A 10,174-nucleotide genomic window follows, 5' to 3' on the forward strand; every position below is an offset into this window, starting at 1 on the left:
AACAGCAGAAACCAAACAAGACTAATTTCACACTGTTTGTTCTCCATCACTCATCTCATTATACATAAAACTCATTGTTTATGTATTATGGTAAATTAAGCAGCCATAATTCATTGTGGCTTAGAATCTTGCTGCATCAGAATGGTTGCTTCCATAGTTAAGCCTGGAGCAGGACTCATTAAAATTTCAGGGTGATCAGATCACACATCAGTCAAAACAAGATGGAAGTGAAGCCTGAAATGTTACATTTTACTTGTGGCAGCCTGTCGGAAAGTGAAATAACCCTTTAAGGTTTTCAGACATGGGACTGGAAATGGAAGTCAAGAGACTCAAAAGTTAAGACTAGGAGGATGGACTAAACTATATGACAACAACAATAAGTAGGGCTTTGACTGACCCCATCCAGGTACCTTTTCAGGTACCGTTTCATTTGAAGTCTAGAATTTGTAGGTTTTAAGTTAAAATCTCAGACTCAAACATACCTGACTTGGAAAAACTGCTTATAGCAACTGCTAATAAAGGGCTTATCGACACTAGTCACTGGATTTTCAAATGAATCCGTTGCATATTTAGTACAGAGCACTGTGTTGTGAACGTGTTATGACAATTTTGAGTTAGCTTGCATTGCTAAGAGAAATTAGCTTAGTGATTTTCCCCAAAAAAACCAAGTTTTTTCTATTTTTCTATTTGAAAAAAAATTTATTGCCCCAATAATTCAGCTTTTCCAATACATGTCAACATTTTTGTAGAGTAAGATAACACCTGCCTCGTGCTGGAACTAAAGGGCCATTTTTTATGAACATTTTGAACCACATCTATTTGTAATTCAGTTTTCACAGATTCACTCGAACCAACAAAAACATAAGAACCTACGTGTCCATCAAAACACACCGGACAATCAGACATCACCTACATATTTTAATATCTTAAGTGTTTTTTATCTCTTTATCTTATTACATTCCTCCAAAAAAATCAATGGGTGCTAATAAGGAACGTCTGCAGATCCATTGTATCGATGAATGGAGTCAAACGACACTCCTCTGTTATAGCTATTCATCTTACCTTGGACTACCCTTGGCTGCATGAATGCTATGCCAGTCTGTGGGTGGTTCTTTAAGTCCATACACTGTTTTAAGAGTTTAATAATTCAAAAAGCAAACTGTTTGAAACAAACAAAGCTAAAGCTGTCGGCTAAACCGAGACTGGAGAGTCATCAACTGTACGGAAAGCAGAGCAGGGTAGTCTCAAAAACAAACATGTTTTGCTTAGTAAATGAAAAAATACCACATGCTTGACGGTGCGTTGTAATAATTTGCATTCACTCACACGAATTTGTGCCAAATCAGCTTCTTTAAGCAGAGATACTCAATGCTTTCTCTGAAAGAACTTAATTATATCAACACTTACACATCAATATACACCAGTAAGCTTGTTTTGGATACTGTTTCACCTCTTGTCACCGTCAAGCAGATGTTAACTGCTTCACAGTGGAGAGTCTTGCGTCACCCGGAAGCCCCTTAATCCACCCGGGCCGACCCAGCTGTGAGGCCAAGATAAGCAGTGACCACCGATATGCGATTGAACAAATTACAGCAGCCGTGCAGATCACCGCCTTGCTGTCTCACCAACGAAGCCCAGGCAAACAAACAGAGCTGCTTTTCCTTCACGTTAACCACTAAAACCCCTTCCCCTCCTTGCCTCTGAAATAGAGATGTGAAGTTTGAGCTTGTGATAGAAAATGCCTTTCGGGCTAAATTCACAGCAGCACGTTTAAACGTGTCGCTGAGCGTCAGTGTGTTTCTGGTGGAATCTGTGGCGCACCACAGCTTGACAGTAAGCACAGGCTAGAGGATCATTATATAAGGTGGCTGCAGGGAGATTTAAAACGACCAAAAAATCGGATGGCAGAAGCAACACATCGAGTTTTCTACTCCAAGCTGGCCCGAAATAGTTTAAAAAAAAATTTTTTATAGATTGATAAAACACAGAGTAAGGAATTCCATAAGAAAATCTTCTATTCACACAATCAGCATTGTTTGTCATAAATCCTCACAGGACGATTACATCATGTTTTCTTGTACTCCAGCCGTAGCTGGCGAACGCTTGCAGGAAACAACGTGGTCAGCTAATGGCAAGACAAATATGATTCTAATCGTGTGACTTTGGAGGTTGGGGGGTGGGGGGGAGGAAGCTGTGACCCTACTTACATAACCCTCAGAACCAATGAGTGATGCTCTGTTTTCCAGCAGCTCTGCTCCTGGATCTGGTCCTCAGTGAAATGCAGCCAGCGCAGGCTCGGCCGGGGATTACACGTGTCGTGTTTATGTTTCCCGTCTTTCTCCTGCATGAAAGAACTTCACTGTGGGGTTTTATATGGAAAACAGATTCACGGGTGTTCACTGCTTCACGGTTACATAACTAAAGGTTTCATGAGGAGCTGATGGTGTAGGATCAGAATGCACATTCAGGATCAGCTACTTCTGATTGCCACTCTGCTTTGTCAATGGATTCTTGTGTTGTTGTTTTGTTTGCCTTTCCATTTGAAGTTTTAAGAATAACTTTCTTGAAAAGTTAAACCCTGGACTGGGTCTACACAGGACAATGATGACTATACTTTTTTTTTTTTTTTTTTACATTTCCTCCCTGTTCAAATAATTCCTTTCTTCAAATTGGAATGTAAAGGCATTCAGGGTGTAACTTTTTTGTTTTACAAATGTTTCTTTTTTACTGAACCTTTAGGGAGAAAAGCTTGTTGCCACCAGTGTTATTAGTCATCAGTCCTTAAAAACTGAAGAAGAAAACAGGCCACCGATGGAAACCAGCTTGCTGACAGAGATAATCAGAGACTCTGGCCCAGTAGAGATCATGTCAGACCAATCAGGTTGGCTCCGTTCCCAGGGGCCCCGTATGCTCACCATAACAGTTAATATCGTAAACGTAGAGCCTGAAGGGAACGTGGAGCTTTCCTTATTTAATTCGGTAGAATCTTCTTACGGTTGACACCCATAAAATGATTTCAAAAAACGGATAATGGTACGCTAAATCTACACTGCTTTACTATTACTCTACAAATACATAAAACTTATGAATCAATAATGTTTAGCTACTTCTATGAATCTAAGCACGTAAAAAACATTTTAGTGGCAAAATATTGAAAGATTATAATGCTATTTTTTAAAAGAAAAAAAATATTAAGTCAAATATTCTGTTAAAACAAGGCATGGCATCGGTGAAATCCGATCATCTTGACCCAGTTTTATTGGGCAAACAGAGCGAAGTTCTGGCACATTTTAGTAAAGATGCCCAGCATAATATTCCACACCACATCAAAGTTGATTAAAAAAACTAATGCATTTTATCATAAGCGATACAGTGGATCTGGAATTTAAGAGATCATAATTGTTTTTTTGTTGTTTTTTTTTAAAACTGGGACAAAAATATCCAGAGTACTGTAACTGTGTCCTGAGCCTCTATTTCGAAGTGAATTTCAGTTGGAAAACACTTGTTACAAACCCCGGAGTAATTAGCTCCAGCTTTGCAAGCCATGCATGCCAAAAATGATCTGATTGCTGGAAATTGGCTGCGCAGCATGCAGTCACCCGGAAACACAGTCAGGAACAGGTATTTGAACTCTTCTGATTTAAAAACACCTTGTTCTTACATCCCGACTTTTAAAAAGTTCTGCAAATATGTTCATGGGTGTTAAACTGGACCTCGATTTTTATGTCACGTTTGGTTGTATGTTTTGATTGAAAAGCGAAACCTGAGCGTGTTGGCTGTATTTTTAAATGTTCGCCACTTGTATGCTAATTTTAGGAAAGCAAAGTGGTTGATTTTAAATTGTTTTAGACCTCTTTCGACACCTTACCAGAATTTCAAGCTGCTAGTCTTTTTTTTTCTCTCTCTCTAGGCTTCAGATCCCCACGGTGCTGCTCACTCTCACAGACGAGGGCAAATCAAACTAAATGCTTTATGGGTGAAATGGACAAACCTTGTTCAAATTATTGAGCAACTGTGTTCTAATCTTGTGTGGGATTTTAGTCATTTTAAGTTGGAATAAATGGGGGGTGTTGTAATTGTTTTTCATTTAAAAATTACAAAAAAAAAAACAAAAACAAAAAAAGTTAATCTGTCTCAATTGTTAAGTAATATTACCTGGAACCCAATTGTTCAAGTTGATTTTAAATATCCACATGCCCAAATGTTACAAAAACATTTTATTTTATTTTATTTTATTTATTTATCCATTGAGATCCAGATTGAGATCATCTGGATCTCAATGGATCTGGATCCATTGAGATCCAGATCTCATTTTCAAGGGGGACCTGGGCAGAAGTCTGCAGTGCACAGCAACCTGGTTACAAAACAAAATTGATTAATACATATGCACAAGTATAAAACAGTATAAAACAATTTAAAAACAGTGACACTGTTTAAAATAATCCCGTTGCCTGTTTTTAAGAATCACTCGAAATGAGTCCAGCGAAATCAGTTCTGACATCTTGAGTTCAGACTGGAGCTGATTCCAGGCTGTAGGAGCATCACACTGAAAGCTTGCTTTCCTTTTTCAGTTCGGCAACGTGGAACATGCAAAAGAAAAATGCTGTTGGAGCGTAAAGAATGGGAATTAACAGATCTATGTAAAAGAGAGTTTAAATATGCTGGAGCCAAACCGAGTAGAGATTTATAAATCAGGATCATCAGGTGATTGTTTCTCCGTATGCTTAAAGGAGGCCATTCAGCTTTTGCATACAACTCACAATGATGCGTGAGACGTCTGCTACTGGTTACAAACCTGATACACAGTATTTAATGACTGAAGGCATTTGGTCGAAGCATGCATATATAAAACATCTCCATAATCCATGAGTGGCAGGAATGTTGCAGCTATCAGTTTACTTCTAGCTTTAAGAGAGAAACAAGATCCATTTCTGTAATAAAACCCAATCTTCATTTTCAGTATTCGTAGCAAATTTGCTATATGATTTTTAAAAGAAAGCTCTTTATCTAAAATAAAGCCAAGATATTTATAAGTACTGACAAACTCGATTTGTGTCCCTATAGCAGTGGTAAACAATGGAGGGATCTCTGATAGTTTCCTAGAGTGTGAAAAAAGCCATTGCCTTTGTCTTATCCACATTCAAAACCAACTTCAGAGTTTGTAAACAAGCTTGAACTACATTAAAAGCAGACAGCAAGTACTGAATCGCCTGTACAAGTGATGAAGAATAGCAGTAAATCACTAAATCATCTGCATAAAAATGATAAGAAGCATTTGACAGATTTTCACACAAGTTGTTTATATAAATAGAAAATAAAAGTGGGCCAAGAACTGAGCCCTGTGGGACGCCATTTAAAACCATACGATTAGAAGAAGTAAAGCCGGCCAATTGAACTCTCTGGGTTCTGTTTGACAGGTAATCAGCTAACCACATGCTAGCTTTATGTGAGAGCCCAACGCTGTGTAGAATGTCAATTAAAAGCATGTGATTTACTGTGTCAAATCCCTTTGATAAATCAATAAACAGAGCAACACAATGCTTTTTGTTATCAAGGGCCTGAATAAGATCATTAATAACCTTTAATGTGGCAGTTACATTACTATGTTTCTTCCTAAAACCAGACTGGACATTTTGTAAAACACAATTGGAATCTAAAAAAATCTTCAATTGATCTGCAACTAATTTTTAAAATTTTTTTTGCTAGGATACATAGTTTAGAAATTGGTCTGTAATTATTTACCTGTGACGATTCTCCACTCTTGAATAGAGGCAAAACAAATGCTGATTTACAGACACTAGGAATTTTATTAGAGATTAAACTTAGATTAAAAATATGGCTCTGGTATGGACTCTGCTGCTAATTTTAGAAAAAAGGATTCAGGTTATCTGGCCCTGCCGATTTTTTTAGTGTCTATATTTTTCAATTCTCTGAGAACCTCAACTGGACAAACGGGAAACATTTAAAGTGGTGAAGTTACAATCATTATTCAAAAACTGTTCATCAGTATTTACGTTTGGGTCGGATGAATTTAAATCATCAAATAGAGAGCCAACAGAAATAAAATGCTCATTAAAACGATTTAAAATAGCTAATTTATCAGACACAATTTTACTTTTATTCCAAACAAAATTTGGAAAGTTACTCAGTGGCGCCTGCTCAGTAGCTGATTTCACTGTTTTCCAAAATTTCTTTGGATCATTTACATTTTTTGTCATCTCTGTAAGGAAATAGTCTGGCTTTGCTTTCCTAATTAATAAGGTACACTTATTCCTGAATTTCCTATAACAAAGCCAGCTCTCTTCAGTTTTATTTTTCCTTGCCCTAGCCCAAGCTGCATTTCTTTGTTTAAGCAGATCCCTAATATCAGGAGAAAACCATGGGTTATTTCGACCCTTTACCCTAATTTTACGTACAGGAGCATGTTTATTTATTAGTCTTAAAAACTCTTCATGGAAATACTGCCAGGCAAGATCAACATTGTCAAAAAGAGAGATCCTATTCCAGTTAAATTTGTAGCAAGTCATGGATGGCTTAGGTTTTGGTAACTTGAGATTTGTGACTGTACCTACAGCACAATGATCACTAAGGTCGTTTGCAAAAACTCCTATCCCTGATTCCAGTTTAAAACAGCCAGAATTATGACAAACGCGGGGCGTTTGTCATAATTAAATCTAGGAGTGATGATTTTAGAGGGCATTTGTTGTTAAGTCGAGCGGGGTAATTATTTTACTGGGTGATATTTAAAGAATCACTTACAGTTTTTAAGCTATCTGAAGATGATGTCAACCAGTCCAAATTTAAATCTCCTAGCAAAACAAATTCATTTTTATTTAGATCGGCTAGATATTTAGACAAATGAGGAAGTGCATCAGAGACAGCAGAGGGTGGTCGATAACACCCTATAACTGTGATATGCTGAGCCTTAGTGAATTCAATTTTCAAAGCTAGTAAGTCAAATTGTTTTGGAATGGATACAGAAGATATAAGTGTAACATGGAAGTTGTTCTTTACATTATAACCTTCTAATGACATTTTTTGATTGATAATGGAATTATTTAACCATGTTTCAGTCAAGACTAAGATGTCCGTATTAGTAGATTCAATCCAGATTTTAACCAAATCTATCTTAGGCAATAAACTGCGAGTGTTAATATGTATTATACCAAGACCTGATCTGGTTTTGAATTCTTCCGGTGTGTCAATGTTGCTGGACCTGGGTTAGGTTTGTTTGTTTACCGTTTTATATTAACAAAGCTTATAAAATGTATATTCACAGAATCAAAGTTATGATAATATGACTGATAAATTCCAGTACAATTCTGTACTGTTTCGTGTCATTTTGCAGATTAGTACGTACTTATCTCTTACTCTTAATGTTTTGATGCGGACATCTGTGGTGATATTGACACTATAGGGAGGCAGAAACGCAGCCAGTGGCGACACATTACAGAGAAACTGGGCTCGAAGTCGGAGCTGCAGTTGTTGGACTCCTCCAAGCGCAGCCATTTCCCTCCTCCACCCCGACTCTTCAGCTCCAGGTGCGTTTGTTTACCTGCCTGCTCGGTCCCAGGCGGGAACGCTCGCGCGCTGGGGGGCTCTGCTCCGCGAGCTCCGCAAGGACGGGCTGTACCACCGCAATGATGAAGAGGAGGGGGGAGTCAGCGAGTGAAACTGGACTTTTTCTGCCGATATTAGCTAAACGGTAACTCTAGTCCCCGGACGTAAACCACAACACCGATAAAATAGGATTTCTAATGTTTATAAAAAAATAATAATAGACTTCAAGGGGTTTTAGTCGTTAGCTGTTCTGTTCATAAGTTTCTTTCTCCCCCCTTTCCAAACTCCGAGGCTCCATCTTGCCTTTTGATTGACCGCTACATTTTTTTTTTCTGGGTGCTGAATTTTTCCCCCTGCTGGAAAGAAATAAAGCAACAGTGGAAGGCTGGGAAAGAAAAGGGCAAGGCGGAAAATAAAAAAAGCGACGAAGGAGAAAGTATCATAACAGGAGCTTCTCGGGAAAAGTGGGGGGACAGGTTGGAAAAAGAGCAAGAAGAAACTGAGCAAGTGGGGAACGAGACTTGCCATATATTTTCTGGAGTCAGTTCATTTTATTGACAGCGAGCTTCAAATTGAAAGGTACGTCTCTGCTTATTTTTCTCATCCGCGTGCACGAAATTGTTGAGAAATTATTCAGAAAGTCTTTGTTTTGTTGTTGCTCTAATATTAAATTCTTTAATAATAAATAATTTAAACGTTGAATGCTTTGCTAGAATGTATTCAACTCATACCGCTGTAAAAGAAAACTAATATCTGCTTGCACAAGAAATTGTGTTTTTAATTAACGCGAGAGCTTGTGGCAGAGTCTGTTATTGATGCGCACATGTGGCACAACCAGTGGGCTCTTTGTTGCTCTCTCTCCTCCAGCCACTTGCTACATACAGTAAATGACCGCGGCATGGCAGGATATAGGCCGGTATTGACATTTTCATACCGCATGAACTTATGTGATATATGGAGCGCCCCCCTCACCCCGTTCCTCTGCTCTCCTTCCTCCATTTCTTTACTGCCTTTCAGCCGCATCCATGCTTGTCTTTGTGCAGTTAAACAGTCCACTCCACAGGGCTGCAGCTCGAGGCTGTTTCATGGTTCAGTGCTTTTTATTTACGTGACAGCGAGGTTGTATTTTTTTCTCTTCTTTTTTTTTTTTCCACCCAATGCGAAGTGCTGGGAGGGAGCTGCCACATTGCAAAATATGTGCCAATGTCAAATGGAGGTGTGTCCCCTAGTGTGGCTTTAGTGGCCCCCGTGTTGGCTCGGATATATGCACAAGAGAGAAGACTGACATAAAATGTCACAATAAAGCTGCGTTTCACGAGGAAACCCGCGGATATCTTTTAGATACAGCCTATTCTGGGGCGCGTGAAGGAGGAGGGGGCTGTTTTGATCCGGTTTGTCGTGCTACCTAGAGGCGCACGCATTCACTCACACAGAAGCTCGCGCGCAGCTCCTGTGAGTCATACCGCATTTGGACGCTCGCGCTGCTTCAGCGAAGTGGAGAGCCCCTGCTGACAGCGTGCACGCGCACACTCATATAGCCTCTTCGAAAGTAGGAATTGTTTTTCTTATTTGTTTTTAATTAAAATGATCTCAGTTTTTTTTTTTAATGGGGGCGTACGAGGACACAAGAAACACACCTGTACCTGCACGCGCTATGACAGAACTGATGGATGGGTGGCGACGCAAACACAGCCACGTCCAGGAGAAAATGCCCCGGATTTATTTATTTTTTTTCTTTTTCTTCTTGCTGGGGCGTGGTGTATATTCAGCACTTAAAATCTCCATCTGTTTTACATCAGAATGAATGACTACAGCAGGAAGTTACTTTCTAAAATCAAATACAAATGAGACGATTTTAAGGGTTAGTTAGCAAATTTTCAAATAGGTGAATCCTGTTTCACTTCTTGCCCTATTCCACTTTCTACAAATCTCATTTTACACCTCTTGAGCTGTAGCCTCCTCTCTACATTTTGCCATTCAGGCTGGGAAGTTAGTGAATCCCAATTGAAAGCAGCATTGCTTTTGATAAGGTCTGACCTATGCCTACAAATGCACTCACACAAATGTCATTTTCAAAAGGCTTTTAGTCTGATGTGTTTCAATCAGATGTGGAAACTAGCACCTGATACGGGCCAGATTTCACAAATATGCAACCTCTTTAAAATTCTTGCAAATCACTCAAACGTTATTGCTTCTATAAATTGATCATCTGGTTCACTTGATGTAAGAGAGGCCATTAAGATTTAAACGAGATGGTGAAAAATAGTTGTAATTAATGTTGGCCACAGAAAGAAGATTTTTGTTAGCTAACGATGATTTTGCAGGTTCAGCAACTTTTAACAGTCTGACGTGGATTCTGATGCCCATTTTAGAGGTGTGCCGATCGATCGGCCACCGATTATAATCGGCCGATTTCCGTGAAAAAGTGTATGATCGGTGATCGCCGATCACGGTCTCTTGTTGCCGATCACACAAACCGATCACCTGCTTCTCATTTCGCAGCCTGCCTGTGCAGCTGGTCTCCTCTTTCCTTCACTCTGCGCAAACGCGCAGCAACAAATCCTAAGCGATGTGAAACTATAACGCACTGAGTGAATGGGGAAGTTTGCGTGTT

The 10,174-nt window shown here is 39.2% G+C and overlaps 1 protein-coding gene across 1 annotated transcript in view; it reads left to right on the top strand.

Moving 5' to 3' along the window:
* The first annotated feature begins 7,648 nt into the window (after positions 1 to 7,648).
* Positions 7,649 to 10,174, top strand: part of ndrg2 (NDRG family member 2) — a 35,870-nt gene continuing 33,344 nt past the window's right edge. Inside the window, exon 1 of the mRNA XM_008435195.2 lies at positions 7,649 to 8,139. The gene's annotated coding sequence lies outside the window, so the exon portion shown is untranslated. The remainder of the gene's footprint in view (positions 8,140 to 10,174) is intronic.

The sequence above is a fragment of the Poecilia reticulata genome, linkage group LG18 (genome assembly GCF_000633615.1).
Source record: "Poecilia reticulata strain Guanapo linkage group LG18, Guppy_female_1.0+MT, whole genome shotgun sequence".
Taxonomy (NCBI): domain Eukaryota; kingdom Metazoa; phylum Chordata; class Actinopteri; order Cyprinodontiformes; family Poeciliidae; genus Poecilia; species Poecilia reticulata.